The following is a 17,557-nucleotide window of genomic DNA, read 5'->3' on the forward strand; positions in this document are numbered from 1 at the left end:
ACATACAAAATTGTTGAAAAATCATGAGCATCATACTGCTTATTGGAGATTTATAACACAACTCGATGCAATATTTACAACATACTACTTGTTTGAGATTTATAACACATCTCATTGCAGTATATATATATATCTATATATATATATATATATATATATATATATATATATATATATATATATATATATATATATATATATATAGAAACAAAAACAAAAACACATATACCAAACACATTTGCTCAACTAGAAAATAAGCAAGGATACAAGGCCCGCATCTGATCATCCATCTCCCATGTAGCTTCATCGAGACCAAAGTGCTTCCACTGCACTTTAACCTGCTCTATTTCTCAGTTCCGGAGCATGAGTTGTTTCCACTGTAAAATGCATTGAGGCTTTGGCTAGAAATCTCCCTCTAGCTCCACCTACAGCACATACCAATGAATCACATTATCAACATCCTACATATATCTCTTAAGCAATGAATCACTCTATAAGTCATTGTTCCAATCCTCTCAAGGATCTCAAAAGGTCTGCAATACCGAGGTGCCAACATGTCACATGACCCAATCCTCTAGAAGCTCCTCTTGGGCTTGATGCGCAAGTATACATCCTCCCTGACTTGAAAATCCTTGAATGCTTATGCTAATCCGCATAGCTCTTCTGCCTATCCTATGTTGCTTTCAAGTTCCTTTTAATAACCTACATCTTCTATTCCATCTCAGCCAAAATATCTGGTCCAATAAACACCCTGTTCACTGGATCACTCCAACTAATAGGAATCAAAAGGACTCGTCTTCAAGGATTCCTGATGCCCATTATTATATTCAAACTTTACCAATGGAAAATAATCTTCCCACTTCCTCTACTGATGCATGGCATACATCCTCAACATATCCCAAAGAATCATATTAACCCTCTTCGTTTTCCCATCTATCTGTGATGATAAGTTGTACTGAAGGCTAAATGTGTCCCCAAGCCTACAAAAAACTCCTAAAACTTGGAAGAGAACTTGGTATATATGTCTAATATGATCTTCTCAAGAACTCTATGTAACCTCACTATCTCCTTGATGAAGATCTGAGCTACATCACTAGATGAATTCATAAACTAGTGTAATGAAGTGAGCTATCTTGCTCAGCATATCAACCACAACCATGATGGCATCATGTTGTATCGATTTCCTCAGCAAAACTATAACGAAATCCATGGAAATGACCCCCTATTTCCATTTTATAATTGGAATAGGCTATAATAGACTCATTGGGTGCTTACACTCAACCTTCACCTACTGACAATCCAAACATCTTGCAACAAACTCAACCACCTATTTCTTCAATTTTAACCAATAGTATAACTTCTTAACCACTATCAAAGTGTTTTGCTACCCTGGGTGGCCTTAAAATGGCTTGACATGAAACTCTCTCAAGATGAGCTTCTTCGACTCACTATTATCTGACACATAGATCATGTTCCTAAAACTCACCAAGATACTCCTCATCCCTATCACCTTCACCCTGTTGTTATAATCCCTGCTTCAATTATTGGTACTTCTCATCAGGTTTCCCTGCATGTAAGATCTTCTCATGTAAATATGTCCCATATGAACTCACAACTGAAATTTGGTTCACCCACACTCTCCTACTAAGAGAATATGCAAACCTATTCTCATTTCCTTTGATGTACCCGATCTCAAATTCAAACTCACTAAGGGTGGCCAACCATCTAGATTTCCTGGCATTCAGATTGGGTTGTTCAAACAAGTACCTCAACCCACTATTATCACTCATCAAGACAAACTTCCTACCAAGGAGATAATGTCTCTACATCTTCAATGAATTAATGAGAGATGCCAACTCAAGATCGTGAGTCACATAGTTTTTATCGTGCTCATTCAACGTCCTTGACTCATAGCATACCAACTTTCATTCTTGCGTTAGGACTCCACTAATTCCCTCTTTTCAAGCATCTGTACAAACCACAAACTCCTTATTAGGGTCTAAAATCTCATTCACATTTCTTGGATTCGAAGACTCCATGATAAATTTACTCTTTTACAGGTCCACTACTATCCCTTCCTTAGAAACAACATGTCTAAAGTAATGAATTTGAGACTAAAAGGAATTTCCCTTGTTAAGCTTGGCATACAACTGATGCTCTCTCAACAATCTCAATGTTACTGCCAGGTGCTCTGTAATATCTTCCTCGTTCTTTAAATATATCAATATATCATCAATAAAGACTATCAAAAACTTGTCCAAATAAGGATGCAACACATTCTTCATCAAACACATGAAAGTGGTTGGATCATTAGTAATATCAAAAGGAACCACCACAAAATCATAGTTCCCATACCTCATGTGGAATGTAGTCTTGTAGATGTATTCTTCCTTGATGTGCACCTGATGATATCCTCATCTGAGATTAATCTTTGAGAATACTATTTCTCCCTTCAACTGATAAAATAAGTCATCAATCTATGGCAATGGATACCTATTCTTGATGGTCACCTTATTCAACTTCCTGTAATTAATGCAAAATCTGAGAGTATCATCCTTCTTCCTTACAAACAACACTGGTGCACCCAAAAGCGACACACTTGGCCTTATGTGTCCCTTATCGATCATTTCCTTAAGCTGCAACTTAAATTCCACCAACTCTAGAGTGCTCATCCTGTAAGGTTATTTAGATGTTGGTGCTACTCTTGGCATCAACTCAATAGATAAGTCCACTTCCCTATGAGGTAGTAACTCTGAAATATTTGCAGGAAAAATATCCTGAAATTGTTGTAAAATAGGGTACTTCTTTAGGACTTCCTCATCCTCAACATCCTTCCCTTGATGATTGTTCTTTGCTTGCATAGTTGTGACACCCATTCTCATTGATGTAGGCTTCTTCTTTCCTTGAAATATTCTCCTTTCACCATCATCATCCAAACACTCAATAGCCTTATCATAGCATTCCACTTTAGTCTTGTGAATGATCAACCATTCCATGTCCAAGAGCATACTATATGAATTCAAAGTAAGTGCATTTAAATGTGTTGATGTAGGCATACCATTAAGCTCAAATACATAAGATTTCACCCAATGATGAACTCTTCTCTGGGTCCCTGTGGCCAACTACCCCAACCAAGATTCTACATGCACTTCTTTACTCAAGAAACACTTATCCACCAGATCAGGACTAACATAACTACAATTAGATCCAAGATCAATAAAAATGGAAGAAACTTCATCACAAAGCTTTCCTTACATCTCAGTAATGGATTCCTGGTGACCTTCCTGCCTATTATCAAGTCCTGCATAGATTCAAGGAATTCTCTGACCAACATACCCAACCGCCTGTGCCTCTTGGGCATTGTAGATCGGAGGCCTCACACCCTAGTATAATGTAAAATCCTTCTTGTGATGGTCTCCACCATAATTCCAACACCTCAAAGGCTTTCTACCATTGCTTTTGTTCTTCTCCTCAAGTTGAGACCCATGTCCTCTCTCAACTGCATTAAACTTGTTATAAGGAGCCACATTTTCTTTCTCACCTACATCTTGAGGTTTTCCCCTCTTCTTAGGTAATTTTCATTTATTCTTCTCATTTTGTTTCCAATCAAACTAAGCTCAGGCTTGCACTTTCACTATTCAAAACAATGATTCAACTTTCTGATGGCTTCCTCCAATAACCGAGGCTCATCAAACTCAAACTGCTCTTTAAATGCTACTAGCAACTCACTAATGAACCTTTGAATCTTTTCTTTCTCATCCTTAAGATAAGGTACATACCTCAAAAAATCCATAAATTTTGTTGTATATTATTCATCTGTCATAGAACCCATCTTGAGCTCATAGAAATCCTTAGCCTTTCCATCATAATACCTTTCAGACAAGTACTTATTTTTTAACAGTCTTTCAATCTCACTCTAGGTCAAATTCCTTTCTCTAATTCCTTTGACATTCTTCATGTACTCCCACCAAATATCTACTTTCCCTTTGAGATTGAAGGTGGTTATCTTGGCTTTCATGTTTTCTAAATAGTCGTGGAATTTGAAGAACTTCTTCATCCCAAGCAAGAATTCTTCTGCATCTTTATATTTCTTTAAATCCCCATCAAAAGTAGGAGGCTTGGCATTCTTGAAATCCTCTCACAAGTTCTCCTTCTCACTCCTCCTATAATGATGGTGGCGATGATGGTGATGAAGTCTCTCGGAACCGGAACTAGAGTGAAATCCATAAGTACTACCCCTCCTATTAGGTGTATCCAAAGATATACCACCTCTAATTGTATCATATTTGTCCATAATGTGTCCTCTATGAGACCTGCTACCCTATGCCCCATTAGTCTTCTCCTCCTATCTATAGTTAATCTCCATCTGTCCCTACGTCTGCAAATTTGAAAGACTCTAAATGATGACTGCATTAGCTTCTGCTAACTTTTCTTGAGTCCTGGAAATCCTTTCCTGAGCCTTAATCAGCCTATTATTATCTTCCTTACAACTTATGATCTCTTCCCTCAAACTTCTTAGTGTATCTACCAAATCAAGATAATACTATTCTCCTTGTTGCTCAACTGACCTTTCCCATTCCACTAAATTCACATCAGGCCTACAAGTGGAGTCATGTGAACTATAGTCCACCATTCTACTCTTCATCTCTGATCTTCTATTTCCTGCAAACGCGCCATGTTAGATAAACCAAATAGAAAAAGTAATCCAAAATCATACCTCACTATATCTCATGGGAGTCTATCTCATATCCATAAATCAGTCTGATATATATATATATATATATATATATATATATATATCAACATATCAACATCATGCATGATAACACAAAACTGTAACACTAACTCCATACATGATAACCATAACCACCACAATGCATGCACTGTAGATGTTGAAGTCTAAAATTGTTTCCTTTTTTACTACCCTTTTCCATCTCCTTTCACCTTTTTGTCACCATTTTTGTAGCAGTATCAACATGCTCAAGGTCAAATTAAAGTTATAAAAATGTATTTATCATCCATGTTTAGAATATTTGTTTCTTTATGAATTATAATGAAAGCATTCTTACAATAAAATAATCATAAACATTCCACAACTAATGTTGGATTCCGTGGCAATATCCATGGTTAAACAGGTTGCAATGCTTAAAAAAAGATGAAGAGTGTCTGGAGATGGAAAATTTTTACCACGTCGATGACCACCTATCGACATGACTTGGTAGGCTATGAATATTAAGAGATCTAAGAGTCAAACTCTGAGAATGATGGTGCATCCGTTAAGTAAAGGCAGCAAGATAATAGAATGACATCAAGAGAGCGTGTTGGAGACATGTTCAATCGTTAGGATATGGTTTGAGAAGAATCTCTTATGACTTCTCTTTCACTAGAAAGTCATGAGGAGATAGAGTTTTAAACTGAATCCATTTCGTAGATGCAAATTAGCTCATTTTGTATCAACATAGAATTCTTAAAAGTTGTTTAATGAAATTTGTATAACAGTCGTAAGGTGAGACCTAGAACACAGTTCGATTATTAAGTTTTAATTAGGTTTATTTTCAATACTAGTGATACTCTGTTCCATAATAATACAAGTACTTTGTTCTCAATGTGTGCATAAAAGATCCTTTGATTATTAGCATACTTGTGCTCATGGGAGGGCCCCCTGTCGAGTTATGAGGTTATTTATTTTGTTTCGCATTTCTAGTTTTCTCATAGCATATTAGTTTCTCTTAGAATTTTCTTAATCAGTTTCATCACAGAGATATTTTGATCAATTTTTGTTTTGATTTCAATATACTCATAAAAGGAAAATACCAAAAATAATTGATTTTTATATGCATTCTCTTTTCATATTTCATAGCTCAAGTTAATTTCTTAGATGACAATAGAAGTGTTATTTAGAGTTAACTACGCACACAAGTAATCATTTTAGAGTTACAAGTTTTCCATCTAATCTTTCTTCTGAAATTAGAAGTTAGCTCATTTTGATGCAATTTCCTTTTATGTAATTAGTATAGAAATTCCTTACTTGCAATTTAGTGTAGAAGTTCCTTTCTACAAAATAGTGATTGTAGTGTTTTCAATTTTGCAAGTAGCACTAGATTCTTTTTCTTGAAATTTATCATTTCCTTTTATGCAAGTAGAATTTGGTTTTGAGTTTTGCAGTTAAGATATATTTTCCATTATGCAAAATAATGAATTTCAAGTTAGTTAAGTAATTAGGATTTAATGTAACTTTAAATTGAAAGAACATGTGCATAATTATTCTCTAAATTTCATTAAAAACATTTGTCCATACTTAGGTTAATTTCATTTTTAGAGTCAATCAATCCATAAAAAGAATCCTAGCATATATGGTGCACATTCATCTCACAAGTACATGAACCTTGGTTGACAATTGATTAAGTAATTTAAGAACAATTAAGTTACCCAAAATTTTGGTGTCGTTGTTGGGGAGGTGTATATATGATTCTATTTTTTGTTTTCATATCATTTTAGGTACATTCAAATTTATATGCGTAATTAAATCATGGTAAAAATCATTTATGCATAGAGAAATGGATTCTAGGGGTAGATTTGTAAGTAGAGGTAGAATTTAAATTCCAACATCACTACTCACCCCTGATAGACCTCGTAGTGCCACACCACCCACTCATAGTTGCATTCCATCATTGGCAGGTAGACATAGACTTCCTAGGGTGCATAGATCTAAAATCCAACCAAAAGATTCACCAAATTCCTCTACCGAAGTTGTAGTTGAAGAACCTACATCCCCAATAGAAGGAGTAATTTTCCTCTCTTTAACATGAGAGAAACATCTAGGACAAGAACTAGAGGTTCCTAGTGAAGAAGAAGAAGAAACTTATTATAATATACCATTAGTAGAAGAACCATAAGAAGAATATCTAGACAATCCTATCATAGAACTTTATATTAGCTCTAAAGAATCTACAATGGTAGGAGAAGGAGAAGTTGGAGTACATAATGCAAATGGTGAGCCTAAGATTGGAGGTGGAAGAGTCAGAGGATGAAATAGAGGAGGAGGTGGAGGTCGAGGTGGTAGAGGTGGTAGGGGAGAGCCAGATCCTTATGGATTTCCCATATTTGATGAAGATGCCACAACTACAATGAAAAACATCTCACCCTCCATCTTTCCTAATTTCCATGGTTTGAGAAATTAGGATCCTGAAACATTTCTTTTTGAGTTTGAAGTTTTATGTAGAACTTATGAATACTTACTTGATCCTCAAAAATTGAAATTATTCTCGACAACTCTTAAAACATGGAGCACTTGAATGGTTCATGGGATTAGGAACACATACTATTAGAACATGGGAAGAAATGAAAAATGTGTTCTTAGAAAAATATAAGGGTTATTTCATGCCACATAACCTTAAGGATGAAATCTTTAAGATGATGAAAGACTTGAAGACCTAGTTGAAATATTTGCTTACAACATCAAAATGGAATGTATAATTTGGATGATGAAACACTAAAATCTCTTTTGTTAAAATCCATAGGATATGAATGGATTGATCTTCTTAATTTAGTGGGAAAGGGATATGTTTCACAACTTTCATTTGGAGAAGTTTGTGATTTGTGTAAACATATTTCAAGGGGTAAGGCTAGAACTGGCAAAAATCCAAGAGATCATGTGATGTCTATAATTAATAAATCTTCAAATGGAATAGTAAGTAGAGATGAAATAGTAAATTTTCTTGATAAATTCAAAACAGATATCCTAGGGAGTCTTAGTGAACAACTAGATACCCTCAAGATACAAAACAAGCAAAAATTCGAGAATGTTTCATTATCTATTTTATATCCCAAGTGAAGGAAGAAACATTCCTTAAGAAAAATTTCCCTTGATAGAATAGAAATTTGTGTCATATGAGCTGAAAATCATAATATGAAGGAATGTGCTTCGATACTTGGTCTTAAAGTTGTTTTTCAAGATGAAGCTCGAATGAGCCAAGTTGAATATCTTTGTTTTATTGCTAAAAGACCATGGAAAAATCAATAATCAAATATGACTCAAGGTTTCAATACTCAATCATATGAACAACAACAGAACAATTGGAATGTACCTATGCCATGGCAACCTTGTCCTCCACAATCTCAAAATCCATCTTGGGCATAAGGCTGGAAAAATACTTATGGTAAATATCCTCAATATCCTCAATTCCAACAACATTATCCTTCTTTTCCACCACAATATTATCCTCCTCAACCAACTCAACCTTCTCAATTTCAAAATCTAAATAACCAACTTTCATTACCATTTCCTCAAAAACACAATCAACTACCTGCTTTAACACTTCCAAATCTGAAACCCGGATGCGGGTGACACTTGTTGAAATGCATGTACAAGCAATGACAGGCAGCTGTAGGTTGCAGCCAGTAAGGCTGGACACTCCATTAACTAGCCCCTGCAAGTTATTAATGCGGATCGTCGTAGAAAGGATGGTCCGGCAGAAGGAAGGTGGCCTCAAGCGAGGCGAAGTAATGGCATTGTACGCAGTTCAATGGACCCTCAACTCCATTGCCGCCTTACGGTTCAGCTCTAATTTCTATATAATGAGGTATTTGTCCAGAGCTGTAAATTATACTCTGGTTCAGTGGTTAGAAGGTAAGAGTTATAAGAATCCCGGAGGAAGAGGGAAAGGCCATAGCCTACCCTCTGTTCCTTCCGCGTGGTTTGGGCAAGCTGTTTCGAGTGTTTTTGATTTGCTGTGTCGTCTGAGTGTCTTCACAGTGGGTTCTGGGCACTCTGTGTCTATTGTGTCTATTGCGTGTTCAATTGAGTCTCCAATCGTATATTCCAGAGGGTGTTCAATTCCCGGAGGAAGAAGGAACGGCTATAGCCTACCCTCTGTTCCTTCCGCGTGGTTTGGGCAAGCTGTTTCGAGTGTTTTGGATTTGCTGTGTCGTCTGAGTGTCTTCACAGTGGGTTCTGGGCACTCTGTGTCAATTGTGTCTATTGCATGTTCAATTGGGTCTCCAATCGTATATTCCAAAGGGTGTTCAATTCTGTGTACTCCGTTTCATAGGCGTCAATTATGTATTAAGCTAGAGGATAGTTCAGAGAGGAACCAGAAGGATGTTAGTGTTTCATCGGTGTGTTCTGTACACTCGGTGTTAATTGCGCATTCTTCGGGGTGTTCAATTGTAGGTTCTATTGTGTGGTCAGTTGGGTATTCTAGTGGGTATTCAAGTGGATGCTCAATTCAGTGCACGCAGCTTCATTTGTGTTCAATTCAGAGTACTCTGTTTCAGCTGTGCTATTCAGGAACAATGCCACCACGACAAAGGGGCGTCCCAAGACGTGGAGGGGTTTGGGGCATTAGTGCAAGACAAGAAGCCCAGGCAATTCAGCCAGTGGCCATAATGGAACCTCATTCCTCTCCCTCTGAAGAGTCCGATCAGTTGGACAGTCAAGTCCACACTTCTCGCTGCACCTTTCGATGCCGGAGAAATCAGACCCGGCTATCACTGCTTATTACTGTCCTTGCAACCGAGGAAGAGGACGACACGTCAGATAATGAGGAGCTGGAACAAACGACCCCTGCTCGGGCAATGAAGGACAATTCTGATCATGCACTTGAGGTTGATATTACTGTGTTGGAGCCTCCTTCGGATCTGAGAGCGCCCCAGCAGCCACCTCACGGATTGTCGAGGAATCTTGCTCCTGGCTCTCTTCAGCATCCTGAGTATTATGGCAATCAGCCCACCATCAATCTGAAGCCGAATGAAGAAATTCACCAACCAGAAATTGTTCCAGGTGAGCCATCAAAGGCTTAATTCATGCTTTCTCTGCTGTTTAATGCAACTGTTTTGGAATTTGGAGGGGACTCATTCTGGCATAGAAGAGTCAAGGCGTCGGTTTAGCGGTAGGGAGCCCTCAAGATATTTCAGCACTCCTAGTTTTTTGGAAAATATGGTCTCTGCAGCAAGCTACAGTGGAAAGGCAGATTTCTCTATTCAAAAGCTGTCATTTTGTATGGTTGTCGATGTCTGGTCGGATATGCTTTCTGATACTATCTCTATATGTGTAATCCAGGTCGCCTTGAGCACCTGTAGTTTTCTCTGACAGAAGATACTCCTTTGCATCTTCATAGGCTACGGCCTCTTTTGTAAAATATTTTCTTTTCCTTAATACAATAGTTTAGCCTTTATGCAGAAAAAAAAAAAACACTTCCAAATCTGAACAATAAAAATCAACAAGTCGTTTATAATACTGAAGGACAAAATTTTCAAGCTTGTATGATTACCCCATTAGGTCTAAATGATGTCAAACTTATATCTGGTAGGTTTTTACAAAATAAGTCACCAACAATTGCCATCCAAAAATCTAAAGGGGATGAAGTTCATGAAAAAGATGCAAATCTTGATCTAGAAAATATTTCTCTAAAGGAATATGTTCGTGTGCAATCAAGGGATGAGAAAATAAAGCAAGATCCTATGGTTCCCTATTATAACAACCTTATACTTCTTTACAAGATCCACCTTTTCCTGAAAGGATCAAAATTGATAAAGGAATATAAAGGAATTTTTTTTTACCAAATTATGATATGTTAGATGAACTTAAGAATATTTTCATTAAAAATCCTTTACTCCAAGCTATAACGGAAATACCAATGTTTTCAAAAACTATTAAGGAGATATGCATTAGAAAACCAGGAACAAAGAGAAAAGATGTTAAAAAAATCCAATAGGTAGGAAAAATTGCTGATATCGTGATGGGGAAACCTATTGCTCAAAAATATCTAGATCCTCGTAGTCCCATTATGAAAATTCATTTCAATGATGTTGACATTCCAAACACTTTAATTGATCTAGGAGCATTCATCAATATCATGAGTAAATAAACAATGGAGCAACTTAAGCTTCCTAATCTTCAATATACTCCTACATTATTACAATTACCATATATATTTGTTATCAAACCAAATGGAGTATTAGAAGATGTGTTTGTTTATCTATATTCTTGGGAATGTCTTGTAGACTTCATGATTTAAACTCCCAAGAATAATCAAGGAGGCCATCCGTTGATCCTTCGTAGACCTTGGCTAGCTATAGCTGATGCATTCATAAGTTGTAGATCTTGTGATATGTATATCTCTGATGGAAGTTCAACTAATAAATTTACATTTTATCCTCCTTCAAAAAAAATAACTAAAGTAGAAAGTCAAATTTGGATAGATGATGATAATGAATACTTTGATGATATGCAACCAGTTTATACTCTTTCAAAATTAGATGAAGAAGATCAATTGATAAATTTAATGAATAATAAGGATTCTTCTTCATACTGTGAGCAAGATCAAAGTTTTTAAGAACAATACAATATTGAATATCTATCATTTCACCCAATGGATTTACATTCTATGGATAAGTTTGGCAATTCTCAAGTAGAATTTTTTCCAGATAAAACACTAAATATTAATAATAATTTGGAAGAATTTCAAAAGAGGAAATTGATACAGATGCTATAAAAACACTCTTTTGCTTATGCATGGGAGTACAATGATATGAAATGGATTGATCCTAAAACTTTTATGCATCATATTTATATTCAAGAAAATGTCAAACCAGTTAGAAAACCTCAGAGAAGGATGAATCCTAATCTGAGAGAAATTGTTGATGAATTACAAAAGTTACTTAATGTGAATTTCATCTATCCAATATCAGATAGTCAATAGGTGTCACCTTTAGTGATTGTTCCTTAGAACAATGGAAAATTGAGAGTGTGTATTTACTATAGGGAATTAAATAAATCTACTTTGAAAAACCATTTTCCACTACCTTTTATAGATCAAATACTAGATACCTTGGAAGGAAAGAAGTATTTTTCATTTTTAGATGGTTTTAGTGGATATAACCAAATCCAACTAGCACCAAGAGATCAAGCTAAAACTAATTTTACATGTCCATGGGGAAAATATGCCTATAGGGTTCTTCCCTTTGGATCATGTAATACACCTACCACATTTCAGAGAGTAGTCTTAGGTATCTTTTCTAATCTAATACATGATTGTGTGGAAGTATACATGGATGACTTTACTGTGTATGGTGATACTTTTAAAGAAGCTATTAGAAATTTGGAAAAAGTTCTTATTAGATGTAAAGAGGAAAACCTTTCATTAAGCCATCAAAAATGTTTTATGATGTTCAATGAAGGGATTGTTTTAGGCCACCATATTTCAAGTGATGGAATTAAAGTGGAAACATCTAAAGTAGAAATAATTTCTAAAATTTCAATTCTTGTTTGTCAAAGAGATGTTAAAAGTTTTCTCGGATTTACTAGATATTATAGAAGATTCATAGAAAATTTCACAAAAATAACCTCTCCACTTTTCAAACTCCTTACAAAATAATGTGAATTTGTTTGGAATTCTGACTGTCATAAATAATTTGAGACATTGAAACAAAATATTACAGAAACACCAATTTTAAGGGGACCTAATTGGGCTCTTCCTTTTCACATTTCTATTGATGCTTTAGATATAGCTCTAGGAGCTGTGTTTGGACAAAAATATTTAACTTGTTATTCCATCTATTATACAAGAAAAAATTTGACTCCAACAAAGTTAAATTACACTGTAACAGAAAAGGAATTTTTATTTGTTGTGCATGGCATTAATAAATTTTGTCATTATATCACTCGTTATGAAACTTCCATTCATACAGATCATTCTTCCATTAGATATCTAATGAAAAAACTATTTACTAATGGTAGAATCACAATATGGTTTCTATTGTTACAAGAATTCAACATTACTATTCTTGATAGACCAATAAAAGAAAATATAGTTGCTAATTTTATTTCTAGAATGCAAAATAATAATGAGGATGTTCCTGTAAAAGATAAATTTCCTGATGAATATATTTTTGTAGTATTTACTAAAACACCTTGGTTTGCAGATATTGCTAATTAATTGGCTACAAGAAAGTTACCTCCACAATTATCATCCAAAGAAAATCAAAAAGTGATCAAAAGAAGTGCACCTTATTCTTGGGTAGATGGAGAATTGTACAAAACTGGACCTGATCTGATTATTCAAAGATGTGTTGGAGAAGATGAAGTACCTGAAATCTTAAAAGCTTATCATGATGAGCCACGTGGAGGAGATTTTTCTGACAAAATAACTCCTAAAAAAATCCTTCTTTTGGGATATTATTGGCCATCCATTTTCAAGGATGCCAAAGACTATGTCAAAATATGTGATAGTTGTCAAAGAATGGGGAATCCCATTCCATGAGATTAAATGCCTCTACAACCACAGGTATTCATAAAACCTTTTGAGAAGTGGGATCAATATTTTTTTGGACTAATAAATCATCCATATAAATAGAAAAGGTACATACTTGTTTGTGCAGATTATGTTACAAAATGGGTAGAAGCTAAACCTAATTTATTTGCAACTAAAAAAAGTTGTACTAGTATTTATTTTTTAGGATATTTTTACTCGGTTTGGTGTTCGAAGAGAAATTATAATAGATTGGTGTACTCAATTTACATCCAAGTTGGTGTAAAAGATCATGGAGCAATATAAGATCAAACATTAAAAGTCGACTCCATATCATCCACAAGCCAATGGACAAGTGGAATCCACCAACAAAGTACTTGAAGCAATTCTTACCAAGAATATGCATTTCTTAGGAAGGATTGGGTAGAAAAGTCTCTAGAATCATTATGGGCATATCGAACTACATGGAAGAATACAACTAGACATACTCCTTATGAGCTTGTTTATGGAAAGCAAGTTTTGCTTCCAATTGAGTTCCAAGTGGAGACCTTCATAACAACAGCTAAATTGGGCCTTGATCTATCAGAAGCTTAGAAATAGAGATTAGAACAATTGAATGAGCTAGATGAGATCTGGAAAGATGTTATTCAAAGAACTAGCATAGTTCAACAACAAAGATCAATGTGAAATGACAAATTCATCAAAGCTAAAAAGTTCAAGCAAGGTGACTGGGCTCTTCTTTTTTATTCCAAGTTAAAATATTTTCAAGGGAAATTTCAAACTCATTGGCTTAATCCTTATGAGGTTTATACTATTTTTTATAATGGAGAAGAAAAAATCAAAACTATTGATGATGAAAAAATTACTTTCCTTGTTAATAGTCATAGATTAAGGTTGTATCAATAAACCACTAATAAAGGAAGAATTTGTCAAATATTTGCAAGAGAATTATGAATTCAAGTTGGTCAAGAAAGGAGATTCTTCACCTCACTCTCCAACTTCATTGTAATTTTTCCAATGAAAAATAATAATAATAATAAATAAAAACATATATATATAGATATATATATATAAACATGAAAACCAACTATGTTGGCATGTTTATACAGAAAATATTAACTGAAAACCAAGATCTCTTAGTGGTTTAGATTTTCATAATCCTCTATTTCTTGTCCCTATTTCTTTCTACCCTTCTTTTTCTAATAAATTTCAGGTGGCAAGCAATATTTCTAAGGATTAGTACTTTCACTGACCACGGAAACCAACATTAGCAATAAAGAAGTCTTCTCCTGATCAAACAAGGAAAATTCAAGAAATGGTAAAGCAACAAACATAATTTATATCATTCTGCAACCGATCTTCAATTTTATAGCCAAGTTTGAATTTTACATTAGAAAATCCATGGCAAAAGAATGTAAAGGAATTCACAAAAGTAGGGGTATGTAAAATGTTGAAATTATTTTTCATATAAGAACTTAGGTTTTAATTCATGGATGATTTTATTAAAAAAAATGTTGAAGACCTTATAAAATTGCTATTACAGTCATGACCGTTATACCATACTCCCTCATCATTACTCTGTTGGTCACATCAGTCTGCTAAAGATCAAATACATTCCTTCGATCCTCTTAAATCAGATCTGAGAATTGTTGGAAGGTACAATTCAATCATAACACAACTCCTTCCATCAAGCACCTTATTTCTCTATCAGTTAACTCCATTTCATATTCATTTTTCTCACTTCAAAACCCCTATCATTCACACTTCGCTCATTCCCTTTCTCAAACTTCCATTATCCCTGTCAAAAGGAAACAATCAAAGACTGAAACTTCTTCTCTCCATGGGAACGATTGTTCGCTTTGACCCAAATGGAGTGAAATTTCTTCAAGCATACTCGAGGGTTAGAGACCAATTGTAGCAAGTAGGATGACACCAATTCTTTGAAAAAATTGACGGGCATGAGACAGAGGTTACCAAATTTTTTGCTTGAGCTTTTGATGAGGTTGAAGTAGAAATTAGAGACATCAAGCTTATTGATCTAGGTGGTTCTAGAGACCCTAAGAGGTCAAAGAGGGCTTATAATAGCTTGAAAATCAAAGTGGTTAGATGGCAGCAAAACCAGACCAGATCGAAGTGCTCATTGCCCGCATTCCAACGATGTGAACGACACTCCAATCGGAGTTCGTACGAAGGAGATAGGGTTGGTCAAATTTTTGGTCAAAGTGGGCATGTGGGCCAGGATTAATGATCCTAATAATTGACTAAGTCTGGGGCATGGAACTTGGCTCCCAAAAGTAGGCAAATTTGTCGAACACCTAATTTTTCTAATGACCCCTAGTTTTGGCCAAAATGACTATATATATATATATATATATATATATATATATATATATATATATATATATATATATATATATATATATATATATATATATATATATATATATATAGATATATATATATATATATATATATATATAATAAGGGGGGTGGTAGGCCACCACCCACGCCACCCCATGACACCCCGACATTGTATGACATTGAATTATAATGTGTGGGGTGGGCAGGCCTCCCCCGGTGGACCCGTCCCAACCTCGGTGGAACTCCAAAGCCCGAAGGCCATGGCAACGACATCCTAAGTGCAGTACCAGTGGGTTCAAACCTGCCCGGCCCACGTGGGTTGGCCCCCACCAAGCGGTCCTATAATTAAACTAACCACCAACATAACTCTGCACCAAATATAGCACATACTACAAAAATATAATAGATTTCAATGGTTATGCAATGACAGTCAACATTAAATTTAACATTTGGTTCAAAAAAACAACAAGGTGGGGTGTCGGTGGGATTGGAACCCCCGACCTCCCCGCCTCTACCTCATCAACTTAACCAACATGCCACGGTGGTGGCGTTGGTAAATTTGTAAGCATGCCCTTACTTAAACCCTGATTTTCATTCAACCGGGTAGCAAGAGGACGAAGGAGTGACCAACGAAGGAGAGTGGAACCGTGAAATGCAGAACCATGACACAGTTCCGGGAGGTGGAACCATGCCCAGTCAAAGATGTGGAACCTTGACGCAGGAGAATGAATTGATGCCTAAAAGATTCCTCGGGATGTAAAATTTTCACAGTGACAGAATTTGACATGCTTGTAGTCAGTTTTGCACGTTTCATGCCAGAAGTCCAACCGCACAGTCAAAATCTCCATCTAAGCAGCAAAATCGTAGATGTCCAGCAACTAAGAATCTTTAGAGAATCTTGTGGAATCTAAAAGATTCCTTGGAGATTTATTTTTTCCAATGTGCGAATGATGCTGACTTTATAGTCATTTTTCACAAAATTTTGTGAGGAGTGCAGTGGTGTGCTTAGAATCTTCATCTGAGAAGCAGATTTTTCGACCATCTTCAGGAAGGAATCTTTTGGGGAATCTTGAAGTTTCCCAAGGGTATAAAATTTGACGGTGTCAGAATTGGACAAGTTTAAAGTCGATTTTACACCACTCATCTCTAGGAATTCAATGGTGTAGGCCATTTCAATAGCTAACATTTGCATTTTTCGGCCATCACCAAAAGTGGGGGTATATGATACCATTATGTCATGTTTTTCTTCTTGAATTGCTGAGATTATGTATTTAGTGTGAGATCCCTAATTACCATTATGTTGAAGGATACTTGTTTCCACATCATGTGAGATTTGCTTAGTTTGTCATGCTGAAGGAGAACCCATTTGAGTGAGATTCATATAGGGAGAACGTCTAGTGGAGAGACATGCCACTTAGGTGGAGGGTATTTTTCCTTGTAATGACAAAGAACGTGCCATGTACATCTTCATCATTTGCAATATTTAATGAAGAAACCTCCCCAATCTTAACACCAGGGCCTAGAGACGTAGCCCACACTAGCTGAACTCTGTTATCAATGTGTTTTTGTTCTTGATTTAATGGTCGCCATTATGATTTCTTTCCTTTCCAGCATGTATATGTGGTTGTTTAATGTTCTTTCACATGAAATTATGCAAAAATCACAAAAGTAAAATATCTTGGATAATTCCAGTAGCTGAAGAGATCTGGATCAAGTTTGGTATCAGAGTGGTCTTCTCATTGATGTGAATTGCGAGTGTGAACGATTGAACGTGAAAAAATAAAGAAAATGGAGGATGAAAGAGATATGTACAAGGACCTCCTCGGGATGTCAAAAATGGTGGACATAATGTATGAAGCTTATGAGAAGAAAATGCAAAGAGAGGGATGGGAGAAAGAAAGAGTAGCGAACAATGCTCCATATACCCCCTTGAGTGTACATTCATC

At 35.7% G+C, this 17,557-nt stretch overlaps 1 pseudogene; it reads left to right on the top strand.

The window, feature by feature from the left end:
- Positions 1–9,937: 9,937 nt before the first annotated feature.
- Positions 9,938–17,557, top strand: part of LOC149266077 (serine/threonine protein phosphatase 2A 55 kDa regulatory subunit B beta isoform pseudogene) — a 66,332-nt pseudogene continuing 58,712 nt past the window's right edge.

Source organism: Pinus tabuliformis, chromosome 6, assembly GCF_031772625.1.
Source record: "Pinus tabuliformis cultivar Carrire ecotype Pingquan chromosome 6, CPIR1, whole genome shotgun sequence".
In the NCBI taxonomy this organism is placed as follows: Eukaryota; Viridiplantae; Streptophyta; class Pinopsida; order Pinales; family Pinaceae; genus Pinus; species Pinus tabuliformis.